At 45.0% G+C, this 24,618-nt stretch overlaps 1 pseudogene; it reads left to right on the forward strand.

The window, feature by feature from the left end:
• Nucleotides 1-14,985: 14,985 nt before the first annotated feature.
• On the forward strand, nucleotides 14,986-15,337 carry LOC117013197 (60S ribosomal protein L34-like; annotated as a pseudogene).
• The last annotated feature ends 9,281 nt before the right edge of the window (nucleotides 15,338-24,618 follow it).

A 24,618-nucleotide genomic window follows, 5' to 3' on the forward strand; every position in this document is an offset into this window, starting at 1 on the left:
TGAGAGCTGTTGGGGTGAGGTATGGTGGGTAGAGTAGTTAAATTCTGTGCCCCACACACGGTCAGACAATGATGTTCCTTACTGATGGGAGCACGGACAGCTTCTGCGACAGTTAGATACTGCGGTACTTGCCACGGAGGTAAGGAACTTGTTGATGGGAGGGAAAAAGCTTTGTACACGCTAAAATCCCATCCAAGGGTAAGAAAGTCTTCCTGCACTACCAGTAAATATGCTTGGACTTGACTTTCTGAGACAGCTCCTTGGTGTAAGTGGCCCATTTGTTTACACTAGTGGTTCTTAACTGAGAGCGATCTTGTCCTCAGGAAATGTTTGTCTGGAGATATTTTTGACTATCACGATATTCAGTGTGTAGGGGCTAAAGATGCTACATCTTACAAATGCACAGGAAAGTCTCCCGACCCCCACCCTATCCACTTCCCAACTAAGAATGATCTGTGTCAACTGTCAATAGTGGCCAAGACCTAGCTTAGACTTTCAGTTATAACTTATTCTTGTCAACCTGGCAGAGAGGTAAGATGCCTGAAGAGGTAAGATGAGAGACAGAGAGAGAGAGGAGAGAGGAAGAGAGGGGGGAGGGATAGAGAGAGATAGAGGTGGAGATAGAGACAGAAATAGAGATAAAGATAGAGATAGAGATATAGAGACAGAGAAAGATAGAGAGAGATATGGTAGAGATAGATATATTAGAGAGAGCTATCTGTCTGTGAGTGGAAGAGGAAAGATAGTTTTTGTTCCTGAAGCAGCCTGCAGCATCCCATGATTTTACTGTAAGAAACAAGTGACCATCTGGAGGAGGAATTGAGTTTCCACTTTTTCTTTGTCACCTGGGACATGTGATTCCTGGATGTGCTTATAATCTGCAGTGACTCCTGGGAGAGGGAAGGGTGCATGTTTACCCACTGAGCCAAAGGGCCATGAAACTGTCTCACTGTCCTCTTTCAGAGCTTACAAGCAAAGGTGAAACTTGCTGGCAGTTATTCTGGGTTCCTCCAGGAGTGGGTTGCCATGTGTATGGGGGTGAAAGGCCCCAGCGGTTAGGTGCAGAGGAGCCATTCAACAAGTGTCCCTATACTCCTACGCAGCAGGGTTTGGGGCAGAGTACAGGTCCTGGGTACATATTCTGGGACTGAATCCCTGTGTCACCACTTAGTCATTGTGTGACCTTGAGCAGATGACTTAATTTCTCTAAACTGTAGTTTGTCCTCATCTGTAAACTGGAGGGAATCATGGGGTGACTGCTGAGTGTTAGAGGCGATAATCCATTATGTGTGTGTGGTGTCTAGAATGCAATTGGCCCTTGAACAACACGGATTTGAATGGCACAGGTCCACTTTTATGTGGATTTTTTACAATAAATATATAGTTAGTCCTCTGTATCCGTGGGTTTTGCATTCACGGATTCAACCAACCACGGATCAAAAGCAGTAGTTTTGATCCTTGGTTGGGAATCCATGGATATGGAGGGCTGACTATATGCATTGTTCTACCCCATTTTATATAAGGGACTTGAGCGTCTGCAGATTTGAGTATCTGCAGGGGTCCTGGAACCAGTCCCCCTTGATTTCAAAGGATAATTGTACAATTATGTTAGCTGCTGGCATCTTGGCTAAGTTGAGGCTTGACATGAGCTCTTCACAAAAGAACCTGTCATCGTATCTAGTCTTTAGATGGGTACACTGAGACCAAGGGTTATCAGGGAATGTAGCATAAGATCTGAAAGTAGAATGGTCTTTCCTAATTCTATCTTTTGCAAATATCTGTCTTTCAAGGGATCTTGAAAGGGCCTTAGAGATTCCTTATTAATAGAATACAGAGTGAGAGATGCTGGGAGACTAGGTCATAAAATGTAACCTGGCTTTCCTGGCTCTCTCTTGGGATTCTCCATCTTGGAATCTAGTCACCACGTCGTGAGGAAGCCCAGGCCTCATCTCAGGGTTTCTCAGACTTTTCAACCAAAGAACTAGAAGGCAAAAGCTTGAAATGGGGCCTCTCCGTGGAGGGTGGTGGGGGAGAGGGGTGGTGCAAAGATCTCACCACAAACACATGAAGTGTCTTTGAAGTCTCATTAACAGTATTTCCTTAAAAATTAATGTGGGGTTTTCATCTGACTCGGTAACAAATCTCTTTTAACATAAAAATAAGGTTTAAATGACATACCATCAAGTAAATTTGACCCTCTACGATGTGCCCCATTCATTCTGTGGCTTTAATTAATCTTGGCGTACGGGCATGTACCTCGGGGCCACCTGCGCCCCAGTTTGAGAAGCAGGGTGCCGTGCACAGCTCCTTTTTCCTGCTTCATTTACCCTCTTTGTCTTCCTCCTTCTTTTCCCTGTGGTGCCTTTTCTTTTCTCCCCTGTCAGCACCTGGGACATTGTTGTGTTGCTTACCCGTGCTGGTGGTGTTCAGAGATGAAGAGAGACGTTGCTGGGCCCGCCCAGGGTTGCCATTCCTCTTCAGCCTCATTCCTTCATGCTGGGCTCTATGTGCCAAGCATGATGCTGTGCCCTGGGCATGCCATGACGAACTCACATGGGTCCTGCCCTCACCGAGCTTCCAGAGTGAGGAGAGGGCAGCCAACTCTTAGCGAAGTAATTACAGTAACACATGCAGAGAGCTAGGAGAGGGAAGTACAGTGTGCAAAGAACACGTCAAACAGAGATAACTAGCATCACCTAAGAGTCCGGAAAGGCGGCCCTGGAATGTGCCTTCTAAACTGACAGCTGCAGGTTGAGGAGAAAGGGGAAGAATGTTCTGGGTAGAGAGGGGATAGTATGAACACTGGCTGTGTAAGAGAGAACATGGAGCATTGAAGGACCTGCAGGAAGCTCAGCCTGTCTTGATAGGAGAGAGCGGCCAGAGGTTGGACACCCAGGCAGGTTGGACTTCAGAGCCCTTCATAAGTCAGGTTAAGGAGTTTGGGTTTTATCCTGAGGCAATGAGAAGTCCCCAGAGGGAGTGTGAGTGTGTGTGTGTGTGTGTGTGTGTGTGTGTGATATATAGAGAGAGATAACAGGGAGGTGCTCTCCTAGTGGCTGCCCCTTGAGCTCTATGGCATAAACTGGACACTCCTGACAGTGAGAACATAATGAAAAAATAAAGAGGCTGATATTTCATCACCATTACAGGATGCAATTAAGGACAACACAGACCTAATGCGTCAGAGAGCAAACGCAGATGAATCAGAAGGGAAGTGTGGAAAACAACATGGTTTGGGGCAAGAGGGTTAACGTTCTTTGGATGATTCCTGCAGTGAACTGGATTACTGATTGACCTTCCACTTGACCTTTAAGTGGCCTCTGGGGACTCCTCAGAATTCCCCAGGTTGCCCTTACCAATCTCTGGAACCATGGTAGGCTAACGATCCCAGGTTCATAATGAACTAATTCAGACCAGAGGGTTACCTTTCTAAACCTGGGGGTTTACCCATCACTAAACGGTGAGTAGAGGAAAGTGACAGGCAACAGAGTATAAGGAGGAGGAGTGAATGGTGTGGAGGACATGGATTTCACCTTTGCAAAGGCCAGGTGGCTTCTTGGGCTGAAGCATATGAAAGGCTTGCCAGTCAACCCCACACAGCCACCTGCCCCCAGCCCCAATTAGGGTCCACTCCTCTCTCCGTGGTTCCCAGGAGTTGACCTTCTGGGTATGTTAGCTGTAGAAGAAGGGGAGTCTTCTACAACCTAAGAGGAACTCCTTAGCTAAGCCAGTGTCAGGAATTAGTTTATCTACGAATCCATCACTCCACTCTTCTCTTGCGAAAAGCAGGGCAATGATAGATCGAGATGAGGGTGGGTAAGTTTTAACTGAGGAAGAAAGTTAGGAAAGATCTATAGTCTGAGGTTGTGCTAAGGCAGCCTTGCCTTGGGAGTCTTGAGTAATGATGAAAGGCTCTAAGGAAAGGTTCATTCATTCAAAAAAATGTATCAAGTGTTGCAGCAGATGATATTCTCCAAAACTGGCCACAGCAGTATTTTCAAGCCCACATGTTGTTCCAGAATATTGCACTTCCCATCAAAAAGCAGTGTCTATTTCTCCTACCCTTCAGCCTTTGCCAGTGCTTAATTAATACAATACAGAGAAGTGACGCCACAAGGCTAGGTCATAAAAGGCAATATGGCTTCGCTTGTCTCTCTCTCAGGATGCTCCATATTAGACTTAAGTCATCATGTTACAAGAAGCCCAGGCCCAGTGGAGATGCCACATGGGGATGTTGTGGCTGACAGCCCCACTGACATCTCAGCGGACAGCCAGCATCAACTGGCAGACCTGCGAGAGAGTGAGGCTTCATACACTCCTTGGAGCTGTCCCAGTAGACACTGAGTGGAGCAGAGATGAACTACCCCTGCTGAGTCCTTACTGATCGCAGATTTGTGAGCAAAATAATGTCATTATTGTTTTGAGACACTAAGTTTTGGGGGGTAATTTATTACGCAGTCACAGTTACTGGAAAAAGCACCCACTACAAAACACTTGAGAATGACAGCTAACATTTGCAAAACACTTTAGAGTTTACAAAAGACCTCTCCGCCAGACCTCTGAAGGACCCTGTGAGACTGGGTTTGTGTCAATTTCACAGAAGGGAAGCCAAGGCTTACAGGGATTAAGTGAGTGGCTCAGAAGTAATTGGCTAGTAACTAGCAAAGGAGCCAAGTGGAGCCCAAGTTCTGAACTTCTCCTAGTCCACCTGACCAAGGCCCAGGACAAGGGCTGTGAGGACTAGAAGCAGCAGACAAGAGCCCAGCATGAAAGCATCTTCCAGATGGTAGAGATGAGTTATGCCCAGTAATGTCCACACCACACTTCAGGATACAAGATGATAAGTTCCTCAAGAGATGAATTCTTCCATCCATCCATCCATCCATCCATCCAAATAATAGTTATTGAATCCCTGTCATGTACCAGGCACAAATCCCTGCCCTCCTGGATTTTCATTCCAGTAATTAAGGTAAAATGAGGTGATATGGGTGGATCCTAATCCATCATGACTGATAGCCTCATGAAAAGAGATTAGGACACAGGCACACACAGAGGAAATACCATGTGAAGACACAGGAGAAGATGGCCATCTAAAGCCAAGGAGAAAGAGGAAACCAACCCTGCCAATATCTTGATCTCAGATATCTAGCCACCAGAACAGTGAGGAAATATATTTCTGCTGTGTAAGCCACCCAGTCTGTGGCACTTTGCCATAGCCACCCTAGCAAAGCCATACAATTGCTGAGGTAGTTTGGGGTTGGTTGGAACTACTTTTTCCAGGACAATAGTGGAGGTGACATTTGAATTGGTTTTAAAAAGATGGCTCTGGAGATACTAGGCTTGAGTTAGATAGTCCCTAACTTGAGTTAGGGAGGCATTAGCTGTAGGTGGGGGGTGGGGCAGTTCACAGAATGAAGAGCGTTGAAAACCACAATATTATATAACACTGCTATACAATCCTTGTAAAGTAGAGGTGAGGGTACTTAGAAATTATGCCAGCCTGCCCTAAATCTATTCCTAGGTTCTGCAAATCACCTTGGCTCAAACCATCACTCTTTTAAGGGATAGGCTCTTGAAAGTCCCTTCTTCCCATTTATACATATATTCTGAGACAAGGGGATAATAAGACTTGGGGTTTCATTGTATGCAGATCTGATTGCTGGGAGAAGAGAGATCAATTTCCTAAGAAGTTCATGGCCTTCTGAAAGGAAAAACTGTCATGCCGTCCTTAGTCTCCTAAGTTCAAAATAAAGTGGTCCCAACCAAGTTTCAATGGCCAGAGAGGTGGCAAGCTCTCTAGAGATAAAACTAGTTTAAGGAAACAGAGTGTCTTTCCTGGAGCCCTGAATCACCACATGGCTTCAGGGTTCCCAGGAAAGGCTGGTCCAGCAAAGTTTGTGGCTGGCCCTGCTGGAAGCACCTCTGACCCAGCTTTCCCAGCACAGTGATTAGTTCTAAGTAATGCAGGCTGGGGAGGGAGTGAGAACTGCAAAGAATTATATTGGTTGTCACTCTGGACATACAGTGGTGTGGGCAGGGACCTGGGCCAGCAAGGACATCCCATTAACCATGGACCCATCCTCAATAATCACACCATGGGGCAGAGGGAACTAACGATGACAGTGGACTGGCCAAATTCTAGCGCTCGTCTGCTTGCTAGTTTAGATGGGAAGTGGTCCCTCTGGGCTGAATAAATTCCCAATGTTCTCAGACAAATTGGAGCAGAGCTCAAGAAAGAGATACCGGATCCCTGTTGTGTCATTGGATCCTTGAGCTATTAGTTGTAAAACACAAATTAAAACAAATGAATACGAGCTATATCCTTGTACGTACCTTGAATATGTGGAGCAAGAGATTGTCATATACAGATCAGGGCTGGGAAGGACTGTTGGGTTTCTTGTCCCTGAAGATGGGCCCTAGATGACCTGGCCTCAAGAATGACAGTTCTTGCCATGGGCTGGCATTTATTATCTCACAGTTTTTCATTATTTTTGTATGTGCTGTTGAGTTGGGTTTTGTGATTTTAACCAGCGCAGCATCAAAAGAATGGTGAACTTCACCTACTTTTGGTAAGTCCTGTGTCATTTCCTACAGTGATCATTTTCCTCCCTCTGGGACATTACACTTTGATGTTCGGGGTTCGCTGGCCCCTCAATCCCCTCCCCTACCTCTTTACTCAGCTATCTCTCTTGCTTCTATCTAGTCTGCATGGAGCTGGGAGAAGGGGTGTCTGTGCTGGCCACCCTACATTTTACATGTACCACCTCATCAAACTGTCCAAACAGCTTATGCAATAGAATTTTTACAGAGGAGACCGAGGGAGGTTAAATAACATGTTCAAGTTCATACAAGGGCGGATCCGTATCCACCTGGATCTGTTAGGTGCAGGAGCCTAGATTCAAGCCAAGGTGACCGCGACTCCAGTGTCCATGTTCCTTAGCTCTCAACTCCACAGCCTGACCGGGCATCAGACATGGCATGAGGTGCCCACAGTGGGGGCTGGTCTCGGGCAGTGAGTGGTGTTGTCGGAGGGATGCAGCAGATAGGTGCTCGGGGTCTTGGTCTCTAATTGAAGAGACAGACGCCATCCCCTTATCTCTGCGAAGTAATGGTGTATGCCTGGTTTCTCTTGGAGCCTTTGTAGTGGGCCAAGCCCGGGTCCTGCTCACCGGGTACGGATGTCCTGTTTGTCGTAGTGTGCACAGGAGGAAAGAAAGAGTCACCATTGTCCCCTTGACCCCTGCACCTGGGGCTGCCTGGGCATTCCTCTGCCTGCACAGACCCTTAAGTCTCCACCCCCCACCCCCCCCTTCTCTCCCGTGGTCTTTCCACCAGCCCACGCTCGCACTTGTGATGCAAGTTGAGGCAGTGGGATCAGGAGCCGAGTTGGAGGTTGGGAGGTTAGAAACCTCACAATTGCATCTCCCTCCCCTTTTTTGGAATTTGGTGTATTTTTATGGGAACCAGGCTGGGCAATCAATCATGCCCTGTGTGTGGTTTCTCAAATGTGGGGTAGGGATGTTGGAGAGACGGAGAAGTTCCCTCTCAGGCCTGCTCAGAGCTGTTTCCTATTCCCACCTGCTTTTGGCCAAGGTTCCAGAAGGGAGAAGGTTAGCATCCAAATCCAACCTGGAGGAGAAGAGCTGGATGGGAGTGGCGACCCTGGCCTCTTTTGCTGATCAGGGCCTCTCAGGAGCTCTGCAGAGGCTGGTTTTTGTTTAAGTGGCCAGTGGAGTGGAGCAGCCCTGGGTAACCATTTACTCTGCACATCTCTGGGGGAGTTCAGAAGGCGGGGCCTGGAACAGCTGAGAAAAAGAGAGGGAAATGACTTTGCCAAGGCCACTCAGCAGGCTCAGGGGGGTCCCTGGCTTAATCTTGGGCTCCTCACATCTGGCTGCCTGCTGGGCCCTGACTGAGGAGCAGCCCCCATGAGGAAGAGGAAGTGGATCAGGACCTCCTGCATTCTCCTCGGCCTCCCGGTCACTGCCAGTCTCTGTGGAGGAGCCAGGGGCTGGGTGTTCTGGGGACATGACAGATAAAGAGGGGAGTCCCAGCCTTCCCAGGGAATGACAGTCTCCCAGGCTGATGGGATCTCTGTGGAAGAAAAGCCACAAATCATTTACTAACTAACTGGGTAATTGAGAAATAATTAATCCAGGCTACTTCAGCTCAGTGCCCCAGTTGGGTCAGCCCTGAAGCAAAATCTGCAATTGGGCCAAGGGCTTACCTGATTTCACACCTGTGGAAACACCCTCAGTGCATTTAATGTTCTGGCGACACATTGCGGGGAGTCGGAGGACAAATGGGGTTTTGGTGCTGGCTCCTTGGGCAAGTGACTGACCTTCCCTATGCCTTCCTTTCCTCATTTGTACAATGAGGATACACAGTTCTCTCTCAGGGGTAATCTGTGTCAAGTGCTTACCAACATGGACCTGTGTGTAGTAAGGTCCCCGAGTTGTTGGCATTTATTATCGATCGGGACCCTAAGGATGAAGTGAAATAGAAGATAGGTGGCGGGCCTGATACAATGCCTGGAACTCAGTACGAGCAGCCTTGCCTTTCCTTTCCTCCACTCCTTTTCCCTTCACCCCTCTTTCTGTCCTGACCCCTTGTACCTTCTCAGCCACACACGCCACATGCCTCGCCTTACCTTGCCAGGAGGGTGAAATGCAGCAGCCTGTGGGTCTGAGCCTGCCTGGGGAGGGGACACGTTCAGAGGGCACCTGGAGGCCTAAAAGCTCTTCTACCTCAGGGACATGAAGGACTACTCCCTGATCTCCTAGGTAGAGTGGAGGACTTCCTGTACCCCCAAATCCTACCGCAGATCCACAACATTTCTACAGATAGACCAACAGGTCCTAACCAGAGACGATTTTGCTGTCCCCTCACCCCCAGGTGCATTTGGCACTGTCTGAAGACATTTTTGGTTGTCACAATGGAAGAGCGCTATTGGCATCTAGTGAGTAGAGGCCAGATGCTGGTAAACGTCGTATAATGCACAGGATGGCTCCCTGTAACAAAGGGTTATCTGGACCAGAATGTCAATAGTGCTAAGGATGAGAAACCCTGAGACAGGCAATAAGAGGACGCTCACCCACAGCCACAGAAACTCTGCTAGAAGCTCGTACCAGGTGACATGGGGTAGGGAAAAGAGCGCTGACACAAAGTGTCATTTCTATTGGGGAAAGGGTTGGGGGTGGCCAGGAGAGGTGGCGATGAAAGGAGATACTAGAGTTGAATCTGGAGTGTTTATAGGCTCTCCAGGCAGAGAAGGCTTGGGGCATGGGGTGGGGAGGGTCCCTGCTTCTAGCTTGGGCCAATACAATCAGTTCCTGGGAAGGTACTTGGTGTTATTGGCAATGACTGGCCCCAACAGCCAGGCCACTAGTCAGGATGTGGGAGCTGTGCTTGGCTGAGTGACTGGCTTCCTTGGATGGCATCTCTTTGACGCTGGGACTTTGCAGGTATAGCTGAGTTAATTGATCATTGTTTGGTGTGGGTGTGACTCTGCTTGTGAGTGCTTTTGTTGTTTTTAAAAATCCACTAGAGGGCATATCAATGCTAAGATCTTCTGGCAGGTTGGACAAATGACATTTTGTGTGAGCTTAGCCTGCGAAGGCTCCTGACCCTGGGTGGTGACGGAGTGAGGAGGGGGTGGGTGACAGAAAATGGGGTTATTGATTCCTGCCCCTCCCTAGGCCCCCCACCCCTACCAAGCGATGACAGGAAGGTGATTTGTGAATTCATGGAGACAGCTAGCTGTGATTCTCCCAGTGATGACAGACACTGTTCGGGAAGTTGAGCTGGGAGAAGGACCGGGAAAGCAGGAGCAGATTCCAGGAATGGAATCTGACAGTGGTGTGACCCTCTGGGAAGGGAGCTTTTCCTTTCCCCACCCCCACCTCCCCACGTGTTTACTTGTCACCGTGGCCTGGCCTGGCATGGCCAGGTGGCCCTCACCCCCTGGACCAAGCAGGGCAGAGTGTGGCTGCTGAACCCCCAGAGGTGTCCAAAGGTTCTAAGTGTAGGAGCCAAGACCATTCCTGAAAACCCCCATTTTGCACTGCCAACTCCCCACCCCCTGCCTTCTTTTATGTGCATACCAGCCTGCACAGCCTAGTTAGAAAGGCCCAAAGAAAGGGGTGACTGCCCGAGAAGTGGGCTAGGGTAAAGGTGAATGGAATTGTGTTGTGTTGTTGTCCTACCTCGATGTCAGGAAGGCTAAAGGACTGCCATGTGGGTGGGGGCGAGTGGTGTGTGGAGCTGGGAGGGTGGGAGGCAACACTGAGAAGAAAGGGCAGTGCGTCTGCCTTCAGGAGAGGGAATCATGGTTGTTCTGGGGCTTGGGCAAGAGAACAAACACCCCTCTGAAGGCAATAACTCTGGGCTGAGTCAGGAACCAAACTTGCTATTTTCAGTTTGCATGATACTTAGGTAGGAAATTCAAGGGAGAATTTACCCTCGGGTTCATATTCAGAACTGGTAGGCTCTTTCCTTTTTCCTACTGTCACTGCCCAGAAGGACGTAAACATTAGACCATATATTTGTACGTGAAGAGACCTGAGTCCAAAGCCAAGCTCAGCCACTGGCTTGCTCTGTGACCTTGGGCAAGTCACTAACCCCTCTGAGCTTCAGTTTTCTCATCAATGTATCTCAGAGAATTATTGTGCAGAATAACTGAGATAATACAGGAAAGTGCCATTTGAGAGCATAGTTCAAAATAAGTGCCCAGTAAATGTTCATTCCCTCCTATTAGCAATCTTGAGTCTACATAAAAGTCACTTGATCACCAGGAAAAAGGTACGAGACCAAACCAGGCTCCAGGATGAAAGTAGAACCAGCAACCAGCAAGGTTGCCTTGGTGCCTAATAAAAGCACTGGAGGTTGTAGATGTTTCTTGAAAATCCAGTATTTTACATATTATATTTCTTTTAATCCTGGCAACACACAAATGGTGAAACTGAGTCTCAGAAAGGTTCAGCAATTTCCCCAAAGTCACACAGGCAGGGATTTTTAGGGTGTGTGTGTGTGTGTGTGTGTGTGTGTGTGTGTGTGTGTGTGTATGTGTGTGTATTAAAAATCTCCCAGAATTATGGCTGCTCTGTGCTGTGTTGAAACCTGAGGCAAATGGAAAAATCAATAATACTGATTCTGTCGTTGAAATTTTGATATTCTGTTCAATCATGGGCTTTTTCGCATTAACTTTGATTTTTCAAAAGATTGCATTCAATCCTATTTATCTTGATTGCTAAGGTTTTTAGGGCCCCTGAGTTGAGTGCCTCATTCTCCCACCCCAGTCCCGTACCACAGCTGGTTCACTTCAACACTTCTGGGTGATATGACCTAGGCATTATAACTCTCAAAGATGCAGTGCAGAGCTAGAGGTCACTGTTCACTAAAAGAAATAAAAAGCTCCCCTGTCACTATTGAAAGAGGTCTGCCTGGTGGGCCCAGGGCCTGCGAGCTAATGGGTACAGTGGTGGAATCTGCTGGCGAGAGTAGAGGTTATCCTTCTCGATAATCAGGCAATTGCATGAGGTGACTTCATAATAAGTAAATATTATATGTTTATTATCATAAGATGCTTCAATCCTTTATGTCATCACACTCATCAGGAAAACAGTGCAAAAAGGAGAGAAACTTATGTGCTATTGGTGTGAATCCAAGTTGGTATGGCTTTTTTGGAGAGCTCTTTGGCTGTGTCTATTAAAACTAAAAATATGCATACCCTTTGACCCAGATAGTCCCCTTCTGGGTATCCATCCTAGAGAAATGCTGGCTGGTGTGCACCAAGAGGTATTTCAAGCATGTCCATTACAGCTGCAAAACACCCTATATTTCTATCAATAGGGAGATGATTATATAAATTATGTTACCTCCATACTATAGAGAACAATGTAGCAATGAAAAGGCATTAAGTTGGCGAAACTTGTTGAAAAATATCAAAAGTCAAAAGTCAAAAAAGAAAAGTTAAAAAAAAAAAAATAACCTCCAAAGAAACAACCAAGAAAATAGGGCAGAACAATACCTGCTCTTTGGTCAATTTGTGTTTTAAGACCAAGAATATACCGAAGGCCAAAAGCAAAACTATGTTCCTTTATATGTATGTAAATGCATAGAATGGCCTGGAAGGATACAAAAAGTTGGTGTAGTGTCGTTACTCTGGTTAAGTAGAGTATGAACAGTGGAAAGGGGTTGACAAGGGACTTTCCTTGACTCTTTGGTTATATATATATATATATATATCAATAAGGTAATATTAACCTATTATATTTTTAAAATAAAGACTATTTTTTTAGAGGAGTTTTGGGTTTACAGCCAGATTGAGAGGGAGGCGCAGAAATTTCCCATATGCCCCCACACGTGTACAACCTCCTCCAGTATCACCATCCCCCACCAGAGGGGCACATTTTTTACAATGATGAACCTCCATGCACACATCATCACCCAAAGTCCACAGTTTACCTTACGGTTCACCTTTTGTCTTGTGCATTCTAGTGGGTCTGGACAAATGTATGAGGACACGTAGCCATCCTTGTAATATCATGCAGAATATTTTCACTGCCCTCAAAATCCTCTGTGCTCTGTCTAGTCATCGCCTCCTAACCCCGTGACCACAGATCTTTGTATTGTCTCCATAGTTTTGCTTTTCCCAGAATGTCATGTAGTGGGAATCATACGGTATGTAGCCTTCTCAGATTGGCTTTTTTCACTTAGTCATATGCACTTAAGGTTCCTCCTTGTCTTTTCATGGCTTGATAGTTCAGTTCTTTTTAGTGCTGAATAGTCCTTTGTCTGGATGTAGCCCAGATTATTTATCCATTGCTTACATCTGTGTTTTAAAGGAAGAAATAACATAATTTATTTGCTTGGAAGTCCTTTTTGGATGTGACAGAGCAGATGGGATAAAGGGCTTACCCCCCTCTGTTGTATGAAAACTTCGTCTGTGGTCAGTCTGTGGGAGATTCCAAGGGAGGCCATAGATTCTCTTTCCCTGTCTCCAGGATCAGGAGGTCTGTTTTCACAGAAGGAAGAGGATTGATCTCTTCTTCTGAGATTTGTAGACTTCAAATGACTTAGAGGCAGCCTGTCAGTAGCTTCACCCAGGTTGGGGCCACTCTAAAAGCCCCTGACCTTTCCACTACCCCCAGATCAATCATTACCATCCTCTGTGTACTATTTCAGAATTTTCAGCCAGAAAGCTAAGTTATGGTAACAAAGAAAGCCCCCAAACTCATTGGCTTAACCCTATCAAAGATTATCTCTCCCATCGCCCCAACATCCCAACATGAGTTGAGTGAATCTCCCCATCCCATTGGTCAGAACTAGTTACATGGCTCAAATCTAACTGAAAGGAAATCTGGGAAAGGTGGAGGAGCACATGGCTACTTAGTGAGAATGTAACATCTCTGTCGCAAGGGTAGAAAATGAAAAATATGAATTAGACATTTAAGTAGATGTTATCTATGTAAAAGTAGCCAACATAGAAGTTTGTTCAGTAGTTCATGGGTTATGAGCTTGAGGGCAGGGATCCTCTTGTCAATTTTGACCTGCATCTCAATCCTGTTGATTAAAACAATGACAAATCTTTGCATCTTTACTTAATGTTAGCCAAATTGAGCTCCTACCCTTACTTAAAACTTTTATTGCAACTTCTCTCTGGAAACTTCCCTTTCATTAAGTTTACAGATTACACAGGGAGATCAATTGTATTTTTTCTTTCTTTTCATTTTTTTGTCCCCTGTACCTCCAAGCTAAATTTTTGAGGCAACTTCAAATATAAGACAAACTGGCAATTTGGTCAAGACAAAATGAGTAAAAACACAAATAAATAAATGAATGAAGAATGAGACATCACTATAGATATAGAGTCTCAAAAGATAATAAGAAAACACTCACTTTATTTCAATACATTTCTTTGAAGTCTCACTTTTTTTTTTTGTTGTTGTGCATTTTAACCCAGAGAGCCATTACCCAGCTTGAGTGATCATCTTATTCTCTACCAGACTTGACCTGTGACCATTTCTTTAAAAAAAAAAAATTAATTGCATTGTTAAAAGAAGATGTTGAGTTTAAAATAGATATATTGCAGACTCTGAAGGCAGTCCCCAAAAGTATGGGGACTTGATTATTTGGCACGTCAGTGAAACATGACCTTCTTGGGGTTCAAGTTTGATAGATGACCCTGTTCTTGGAGGCTTAAGAGACCATAGGTTTGCTAAAAATAATTTCTAGTCCTCATTAATCTTTGATTATACCTTGAACAACCTTGGATTTAACGCACCCTGTTTGCTAACCTGATAACATGGAGTTTTAGAAGCTGGAAAAACAGCTGAAGAGGGATCCAAGAAGAGATAACTCAGAAAAAATAACTTAGAAGCACCACTGTTCCAAAGGTGGGAAGACTTGCGGTAAGATCTGGGCCCTCGTGAACACATGTGCTAGCTTCCTTTAGAAATAGCTTTCATATGGAAACAGACCATCAAATCCTCTTGCCTCCCTCTGGTTCAGGCCCTCCTCCCCTCAGTTTCGTGGCTGTGACAATCCCCTAGCTTCTGTCCCTGTCCCCACTCCAGCCTCAGATACTCCCATCAGATTAATCATCCTAAAACTCATCCCTGATCATGCTGCGCTTGGAGGAAAAACGCTTGGAAGCTCTCTATTGTCTAACAATTCAAGTTCAAACGCCTCAGCGTAGCTTTCAAAGCCTGCTGAAATGGCCCCACCCTACCTGGCCAATTTGATTTTCTTCTGCTTCCTGACACACATGCTCTTCTCCAGGCATGTCTGTCTCCTCCACATCCCATAAACATACCACACTTGTTTTGTTCTTCCTGTGCAATTGTTCATGTTACTCCTCAAGCCTGGAATGCAGCCTTAGATCCACATCATAGGAATACTTGATTTTACACAGTGAATGGATTCCAGGTCTGCCATGTAAATTCTATGCATGGGTAGTGGGACTGGTGTCTACAGGCATTCAGAATGGGCCAGCGTTTGACGTACTGTCAGAGGCTGTCCTACAATACAGCCTCTAACAAAACTAGGCTGTCCTGTGTTCCTGGTGATAGAGTTGTTTACCTTTATACGAAGAAGGTTGGGAGTGCACCAAAACCTGCACATGGCGTGTGCCCAGGCCGACCTCGTGAAGTTCGTGCTGCGAAAACTGAAATTCAAATGAGGTTGTCCAAAATGAAAAACCGTGTCAGCAGGGCCTACGGTGGATCCATCTGTGCTAAATGGTGTCCGTGACAGGATCAAGCGTGCGTTCCTTATCGAGGAGCAGAAAACCGTTGTGAACGTGTTGACGGCCCAAGAACGTCAGAAAGCTACATAAAACTAATGGAGCTGTTTTGAGTAATAAAAACAATCAAAAAATAGAATACAAAAATAAAGTCTATGCATGCGTATAAAGCAAACCTCGCTTCCCTAGTTCTGGATGTTACAGCTTCAGAAGTTTGTCTTGATTTGTGATTGGTCTTTGATTGGCTGTGGGCCCAATCCTTAGTTTTATATTTTTCTGCCTCTTAGTTACTGCCAATCTGGAAACCAATATTTAAATCCATCAAAGAAGTCGCTTTAATATAAAGCATTGTCTTTGATAGAAAGTGAAGTACTCTTGCATTTTTAAAATTTGTTGTTAGACCTTAGAGATTACAGCCAAGTGAGTTTTCTTAAAATGGGGCCTACTTGTATGTGTCAAACAACTCCTTCCTAATTTGGGATTCCAGAATGATATATTCCAAAGCCATCTTTAGGGCTTTATGCCACCACATTCTCGGAGCTTTTTTCTTCTCACTTAACTCCTATTATACAGGCTTAAGCTTCAGCCAACTTATGCATACCTGGTATACATTGGGAAGCTGGCCAGGTGAATTTATTAGGGTGTTTATTTTGTTTTGTCTTGATGAGACAATCTGTGTGACTGAACCCTTTGGGACTGACAATTAGCCCTTGGACTCAGACCTGTTGACTATTATTAATAGAAAAGGTCACCTTGTCTTCCAAAGACATTGTACTAGATGTGGAGAAGGAAAGCAGTCTGGTGGGAGAGGACATCCTAAGTAGATGTGTAGCTGATGGTTGGAAACAGTTCAGGGAATGTTAGTGATACTCAGGCTTGTGGCTTTTTCCCTCAGAACAAGTCCCACGATCTTCTGGGGATGGGAGCTGTAAGAATGGAGAAGAAACTAAGACTGGCTCACTCTTCGTGATAGCAGAGGCCTCAAGACAGCGATGTCTTGGCACTCAGCATAAAATCTAATTGGGCTGAAAAGGTACATCTTCTCATTGATTCCAGTGGAAAGGGAGAGTGTGGCAAATTGCATTTTCCAAAAATGGTTGCATCTTCCATCCCACATGTTTGTCCTGGAAGGTGACTGACACCTTCTCCCGTCAAGAGTCCTGGTCTACATTCCGTCCCCTTGAATCTGGGAGGGTTGTGAGTGACTAAAGCAGAAGTGATGGCTTGGTTCTTTAGGGAATGGTTCTGTAGGGAACCATTCAAGGCTTGGTGCTTTAGGGAGGCTCACGCTTGGAACCTGGCCACCATGATCTGAGGAAGCTCAAGTAGCCACATGAGAGGCTACGTGTAGGTGTTTCTGCTGATAGTCGCTGCTAAGGTGTCAGCCTGCAGCCTGCCTCAACTATCACACGTTTCAGTGAGTGAGCTTGAAGACGATCCCAGCCCCCAGCCAGTAAGTCAGCTTCAGCATAGATCCTCCCAGCTGAGGCCCTGGGCATCATGGAGCAGAGTCGGGCACTGTGCCGTGCCCATTTCAAATTTCTGACTAGGAGAATCCATAGGTATAATAAAATGGTTGAATTTTTTTTTTTATACCACCAAGCTTTCTTATGTAGCAATAGTAACTGGCACAGAGAGTTACTTCTCTGAACCGGACAGAAAGGACTTGGGGGTGAGTGAGTGCTCCAGGCAATGTGATGGGGAGTTACATAGATATCTGGGTCCTCTGAGCACCCCAGCTTGTTCAGGTCCTACCCTTATGAGGGTAGAGGTCAAATGAAAATAGAAGGAAACTAGAGAAATGGATGCGACCCCTATGTTTCTAACCTCTTGGCCTAGAGACGGAAGTTGGATGAAGCTGCAGCTTCAATGACCTCCCTCCTGAGTAAGAGCCAGTGAGAGTTCTGGCTTCACGACTCCTGTGTGTCTCAGGCTGGAGACCTTGTAAACTACTAATTGCATCTATTACATTTAGGGTAGAGTCAAAGAGGCTAGTGGTGCTAGGACAGCCAGGGGAGCAAAACCTTACTGAGCATGTAAAAGTTTAGTCGACACTTGTGATTCCTTCTGGGAAATTCTAAGTAGCTAATACTGTGAGAGAAAGGAAATGGCCTCCACTCACTCATGTGGCACTGATTTGACATGTCACTATCTATGTCTCTTTCAGGCTGGGCACTTCCCTGTATGGGAAGGACTAAAGGTTCTGCAAGCTTAGGTTGGGTGTGGGGTACAGCAAAAGCCAGGGCTCGTTGTCTCCACTGACCTCCTCTTAAATCTCCTCCTCAATCACTTCGGAATACCTTACTTAGAGTGAAGCTGGATGAGTGTCATGAAATTAAACTCCCCCAGATGAGTTGTCACCGTTCTTAGAAGGTTGGGGAAAAGTGCACGAGTCTTCAAGATTCAGCTCAGGTACAATGTCTCCCAGGTAACTTTTCCTGACTCCTCCCTCCCTCCATCCCTCTGTCCCAGCCCCTTTTCCTTTGGTTTGTGTCGTCTGTTAACTGTCTCACCTAGTGGACTTTGAGCTCCTTAAGGTGCTTTCTTTAATCTTTGGGTCTCCAATGCATATTCTGTTAGGAGTACATCCTGCTCAAGAAAGGTTTACTGAAAACAGAAAGGGAAAAAACCAAAACAAAACATTGTCAGCATTTGATGTACGAGAAGATCTTTCAGAATTTTTCTCCCTATGCATCTTCTTTCCTCCCTTTCTCCCTACCTCCCTCTCTTCCTTCCTTCCTATCTTCCTTTCTTCTTTTGCATAAATGTGGTCATCATAGTGACCATACAATTTTGCATGCTGCTTTTGTTTTTTCTTACCATGATTTCAGATGCATTTTCCTTTTGTAACATAATTTTAAACGTTAGTAATACTACCACTAACAACTCCATTGATTGCTTATCCTGTTGTGGGCCAGACATAGCGGCAGGGGCTCTACATACGGTCTCTCATCTAATTTCCAGGTTGCAAGGTGGTTGTCAGTAGCTCCATTTTACAGATTGAGAAACTGAGGATCATAGAGCTTAAGCAGCTAGTCAACAATAACCGGCTGCTGGAGATTAGATTGGTCCCTCTGATTTCAATATTCACATTTCTGCTATTTTACCATACCTCTTCCCATCATTTTAAGTGACTTTACAGTGCTTACTCTTTTGTGTGGATGGGTCATAATATGCTTAACCATTTGCCTATTTTTGGTCATTTAGGATATTTACTACTTGTAGATATTATAAACAATGGAGCACTGAACATCATTGTGCTAACAGACTTTCCCCCATGTTTGGATTATCACCTTGGCGTAGAGTCCCAGAAGTGGAATTACTGGGTTAAAGGGGAGGATTGTGTTTAGTGCTTTTGAAACTTATTGCCAAATGGCTTTCCTGGAGGACCTTGTTTAGTGTAACAGGCTTACTTTATAGGCCCAGGGGAGTCACCTCCCTCCTCCAGGATGTCAGGTTGCCCTCTAACCACTAGAGGGTGTGAAAGGATATTGCTCAAGTGACAAAAGCCTGGCCCCCTCTAGGAAATCCCCAAAATTTGCTTGAAGAGCCTTCAGAGTTGCCTGGGAGGGAGGGTGGGGGATGCTTAATTAGTGAGAAGCTCAGTGCTGTAACAGACTGACTTTCTTGGATTTTCATTGAAGACAGGATGGTTTATGATCTAGACTCCAGAGGACAGAACAATAAACAGTGCGGAAAGGCCCAGGGTTTGAGGTTGGCCATGCCACCTCCTGCTTGGAAACCTTGGGTGACTGACCCTCCTCTGTGTGTCTCTGTCTATGGACTTTGAGCCTCAAATCTCAGTGTCAGTTAGACTGGCAGCAACTATTTGACAGGGGAGAGAGAGTGTCCTGCTCGTCGTCGTAATGTCCACAACAGCCAGCAGTTAATAAGAGCCCAGTACATGGTGGCTGAATTGATCGATGAAATAAGACCAGACGTTAAGTGTGGACATGGGGAGGTTGGCACAGAGTATGGCCCTGGCTCCCCGTCTCCACAGATGGTTTATTGAAGGAGGGGTGTTGGCTGCTTCATTCTAAGATGTTGAAGATGGAGGGATACTTAGAGATTATCTTGTGCACATTTCTTGTCCACAGTGAGGATATGAAGATGATCATGAGTAAGGCTCTGCCTTCAAGGAGCTTCCAGTTTGTGCAGGGAGATGAGACACCGATATTAAACTCTAACCAAAGATGGGAGTAGTGTGGCTAAGGAAGGCTCAGAAAGTTGGGAGAACTGACTCACCTCAGATGTTCCTAGAGGAGCACTTCTTAAAATGTATTCCTTGGAACATTCATTCAGTTGAGCATTTCATAGATGTTAACTAAGAAATGATTTGGTAGTTACATCAGTCAGCTGTTGCTGCACTAATGCTGAGTAACAAACCAACCCCAAACTTACTTGCTAACAATAGCATGTATTCTTACTGTTTTTTTTTGTTTGTTTTTTGTATTGCTGACAAGCCTATGGGGTAGCTGGGGTGCCCCTGCTCCACAAGTCTCTTATTTTTCTGGGATCAGAAGGCTACCCAGGGCATGTTGTCCTTGTGGTGTTGGAAGAACAAGGGGGCAAACTTACCTCCATAAGCACATTTCAGGCCATTTTCCTCCTTCATGTTCACTAACATCCCATTGGCCAGACCAAGTCACACGGCCAAGCCATGTTAACGAGGCAAGGAAATATATTCCACCTCCCATGGCAGGAAATGCAAGTCACACCAAAGAGTGTGGATACAGGATGGGGTGAAAAATTGGAAACAATAACACAATCTATCCCAGGGATCATATTAATTTAAGAAATCCTAATGAGTCCAGTTTCCTTATTGCAGGACTTCTCAGAGACTATATGGATGATTCAACCCAAAGCCTTCATTTTAAAAGAAGGAAACTTAAGCCCAGAGAGGAAAGTAATTTGACCAGGATTTGCAGCCCTGCACTGAGACCCCAGACCCTGTGACCATCAGGCTAGGGCTCCTTCCCTAACCCCGCGCGACTGATGTGCCTTGGTCACTCTGGGCTAGGCCGAGCAGAGGAGACTGCTGCGCATAGGAGAACTAAGCAGCTGCACATCCAGGAGGCTGAAGCAGTGCTCCAGGGACCCTCAGAAATAAGACTCTGACTGGGGCAGGGGAGCCAGTCAAGTGGACACAATTTAAGGATGTGTTGGGGAGTCAGGTTGCCTGGCAAAGTAAAATTGGGCAAACTATTAAATTGCTTCTTTATGCCTCAGTTTCCACATTTGTAAAATAGGGGAGTTGACATACCTACCTCATGGGGTAATTCACTTAATATTTATGAAGTGCTTAGAACAGGACCAAGACTATAAGTGCTCAGTACAGGTTAGCTATTATTAACATTCATTACCATTATTAATTATTATTATCATCGTAATTATTTAGTCTACCTTCTCTACCACGAATTTCCCTATACCTGCTTCCCAACCAGTCCTCTTCCAAATCCCCCATTCTTGGTATTAGTTACAGCCAGTCTCCACTAAGATGCATTAGGATAACAAGTTTTATTTAATATTAAGAAGAACGCTGGAAAAGTTCAAGGTCCAAAGGAGTGACAGGGAATGGAGTTACATTTTAGCAATGGGAATCTTGTCTGATGCCATATCAAATCTCACTCCCCGATGGACCATCTGTCTCTGCAGATATTTGGGTGGAAATAGGTTGAGTTTGACTAGGGTGAGTCATTCAACTAAATCTGTGGTCCTCAAACTTGGGTGCAGATTAGAATCACCAGGGAGGGTATAAAACAACAACAACAAAAACCTTGATGCTTGATCCCACCCTAGACCAATTAAGTCTGAACGTTTGGGGTGAGGCCTGGGCATTAGTAGGATTTTAGAGCTCCGTGGGTGATTCTAACATGCAGCTAGATTTGACAAGCACGGACCTAAGGCTTTGGATGGGCCAACTGAGACTTTGAAGTCCGACACCAGTGACTTTGCATTCAAGCCCTGCCGCCTGTTAGTTGGATGCTGTTGTGCAAATAACTTAGTCTCTCTGAGCCTCAGTTTCCCTCCCTATAAAGTAGGAATAATAATTGTTATCTTGCTGAGATTTTATAAGAAGCCAATGAAAACCTGTGTAGTTGGCATATAGAAAGGTCTCGTTAAGTATTTGTTAATCAAATAAGTGACTGTCCCTAACGGCAGCACTGGGGAGCAGGGTTGGTGATATCTAATCCCCGGCCGGGGCCATATGCCCTCCTCCTCGTTTGTAGTTGCTGATTCCTGTGTCTCAGGCCTCAATCCTTGGGGAAAAGGACTGAGACCTGAGGGGAGGTTTGCTCCAGGGTTACGCCGCTTATTTACTGATCGTGAACACCAGATCTGGGAGAAAGCAAGGGCTGAAACCCAGCCCTTCTTCTTCCGATTGCCACGTCTTGTGCCCATAGAGCTGGGCAGCTTGGGGGAGCCACCTTTCCTAATTATTCCTCCCAGAGGGGCATCTTGTCCTACGTCACACAGTGGTGCTGGGCAGGTTAGCTGTGGCCCTGTCTGCTTCCTCTTAGGCTGAGGACAAACATGCCAGGAGGAGCTCATCCTGTCTGCCATGCCAAGTTGTCATTCTACCCCTGACCATGGCTGCCAATAACCCACTGGGCGGAAAGCAGGGATGCAGTGAGCAAGGATGGGGTAGCTATTTTGAGCAAAGGGGTCAGGGGATGTGTAAATGGTGGTCTAGTAGGCAATTCCAAGTAACCAGAGGCCCGGATTCTGGATAGGTTCATGCGTAGCATTTGACAGAATCCATGCTTTTGTTCTGAGAGTTTATTAATAACTCAGGATATCTGATGAAACAACTGGTTTTCTTTGATCTCATAGCCTCCCATTCAAAGGTAGACGACAGAGAAATGAACATTGGGATAGACACGTTAAATCATTGTTATCACAGGAGTTAAGAAACCTTTTTAAAAATAACCCTCCGGCTACCTGTAACACTTGCTCACTCTATCTTCTGCTTAGTGCCACCAGCCTAGAAGATTTTGTAGGTTGGACTCTTTGTAGTTTGTATTATGGAAACAATAGGTCGACTGAAATGTGTTCAGAGATATTGATATGTCCCACTGTGGGGTGTGGCTCAGACGAGAATCCTGGCCTGACTCATGTAATCCCCTGGACCAGTGTGAGTAGGTGTTGTCGGGCCCCTTCTTCAAATGAAAAAGCCAGGGCTCAGAGACATGACTTAGTGACACCTAAAGAAGGCAGCATCTAGATTCTAGCCCACACCTTTTGAATTCAGTTTGTGATCTTTCCATTCTTAATAGGGAAGGAAAGGAATTAGTGTTACATTAGTTTAAAAAATCCATAACAAATAGAATTTGAATTTTCAAAGTGCAGTTTCCCATCAGGAGTGGGTGAAAATTAAGATTTGAGAGCAGAAAGTCAAAATATATTTCTGATAAGCCAGATCGACAATATGTTTTGCGAATGAGGGTGCAAGGAGTACCTACCTTACTAAGTTATCTAATGAAAGATAGATTTGAAAAGACTTTCTAAATCAAAGGGCCGTGCAAGCTTTCGTTGCTTAGATGAGACAGACTTAAACTGGAGTTCATAGACCCTTGGGAAAGCCACGGATGAGTAATTCACCATGTGAACTGCTTATATTTGCAAGCAAAATTTTGCATGTGTGCACATATCTGACTTTCTCAAGGGAGCGAGTACATAGCTTTCATCAAATTCTCAAAGATGTGTGTGACTCAAAAATGATTAAAAACCACTATTCCCTCCTAACCCTTATGTCATTTGGTAGTGAGAAGAACAAAGTAATAATTTCAGAATATAAAGTTCCACTTATACGCTCTTCAAGTATCTTTCCATGTCATTGGAAACGCAGGCAAGAGGTAAAAGAAAAGTTTCCATGGGAGGGAAGATTAAGTCAAGATAACCCTCTTTCCAGTGGCCATGAGCCTTGGACCCACCCTGGGGTTCAGATATCCAGCTGGAGAGAGACGGAGAGATTTCTCTTTTTCATGAAGCATCACTGCTCGAGCAGATGGCAGAAACTCCATCCCTTTCAAAGTGATGAAGTGAGATTGCTCAGACAAATGCTTGCAAAGTCTTGAACCTGTGAGGTTTTGCTCCGAGTTCAGGAAATAACAGGATATAAATCTGCCTGAATCATCTCAGCTCACGCAAATTCAATGCTGGGCCACGGTGGCTCTGGCAACATCTTGTTCTTTTTGTGTAATGACTTTTGATGCTACGGATTTAGACGGATTAGGCCATTTAGGGCAAAGAGAGGAATATTAATATACAAAATTGTTAAACGTCAAATAAAATCCCTTAATAATGTGTGTATTTAAGATGAGTATACAGGCACTTTGAAAACACTTCTAGCACCAGCTCAAACATTTGAGAAATCCATTTTGCAAGTTCAAACAAATAAGTCTACACCAATTATGCTGTACCTGTGTGAGTCTGATGGGTAATTCTGTAGTCTCAGTTGGGAACGAAGGCCCGTTCTCTTATTGTTGTCAGGAACACTGGCACACCTAATTCTTCACCCAACTGGTTGAATGCTTAAATCCCACAGATCAGTGTACAGCTTGCCACCAAGACTTGGTATTCATATTTCCTGCAAATTAATTACCTAAGTGGTTGATTTTACTTGTTTTAAAGGCCAATGTGTATTAGAAGATCTGGGCACTTCCCACCCTGAAGGTCCCTACGTTTTGGTCTTATAAATGCTTGCAAATAATTGCCTGCGATTTGGAATAATTGGGGGTGGGGAGCGGGCGGCAGAAATTGAGAGGGGTCACATAAAAAGTCGAAAGTAGAAATGAGAATGTAATGATTTATTCCATATCATAACAAACTGAAAACATGACCATTCTTTCATTTATTGATTCAAAAATAATATCCTTTTATCATAAAGCTAAAGACAAGTGTATATACAATCATCTATGATTCAGTATAGATCCTGATAACTCCTCTGACAGAGGCAGTAATGAAAGACTATGGAACATAGGGGAAGAAGTCCTGCGTTTTATGGGGACAATGGAAGTGGGTAGTCAGGGAAGGCATCTTGGAGGTGATAACATTTGAACTGAACTGTAATAAAGGTGTAAGGTTTAAAAGTAGCTTACTTACCATCCTATAGTAGATGCTGGTTGAGTGTAAAAATCTTGTTATAAGAACAACAGAGCTATATGAAAAACCATGTAGAAAATAAAGGCGAAGTATCGCTCACGGTTCCATACCACCAACAAAAGTTTTATTGGCATTCTGCTGCATTTCTTGCCAGCCTCTCCCCCTGGGTACAGCTTCTCCATGGCTGTTGTTGTCATGTCATATGTTGTCGTATTAAGCATGCATTCTTGCATTCATTGTTAAAATGAATCATTAATTGGAAGCATTTT

The sequence above is a fragment of the Rhinolophus ferrumequinum genome, chromosome 21 (assembly GCF_004115265.2).
Source record: "Rhinolophus ferrumequinum isolate MPI-CBG mRhiFer1 chromosome 21, mRhiFer1_v1.p, whole genome shotgun sequence".
Lineage (NCBI taxonomy): Eukaryota > Metazoa > Chordata > Mammalia > Chiroptera > Rhinolophidae > Rhinolophus > Rhinolophus ferrumequinum.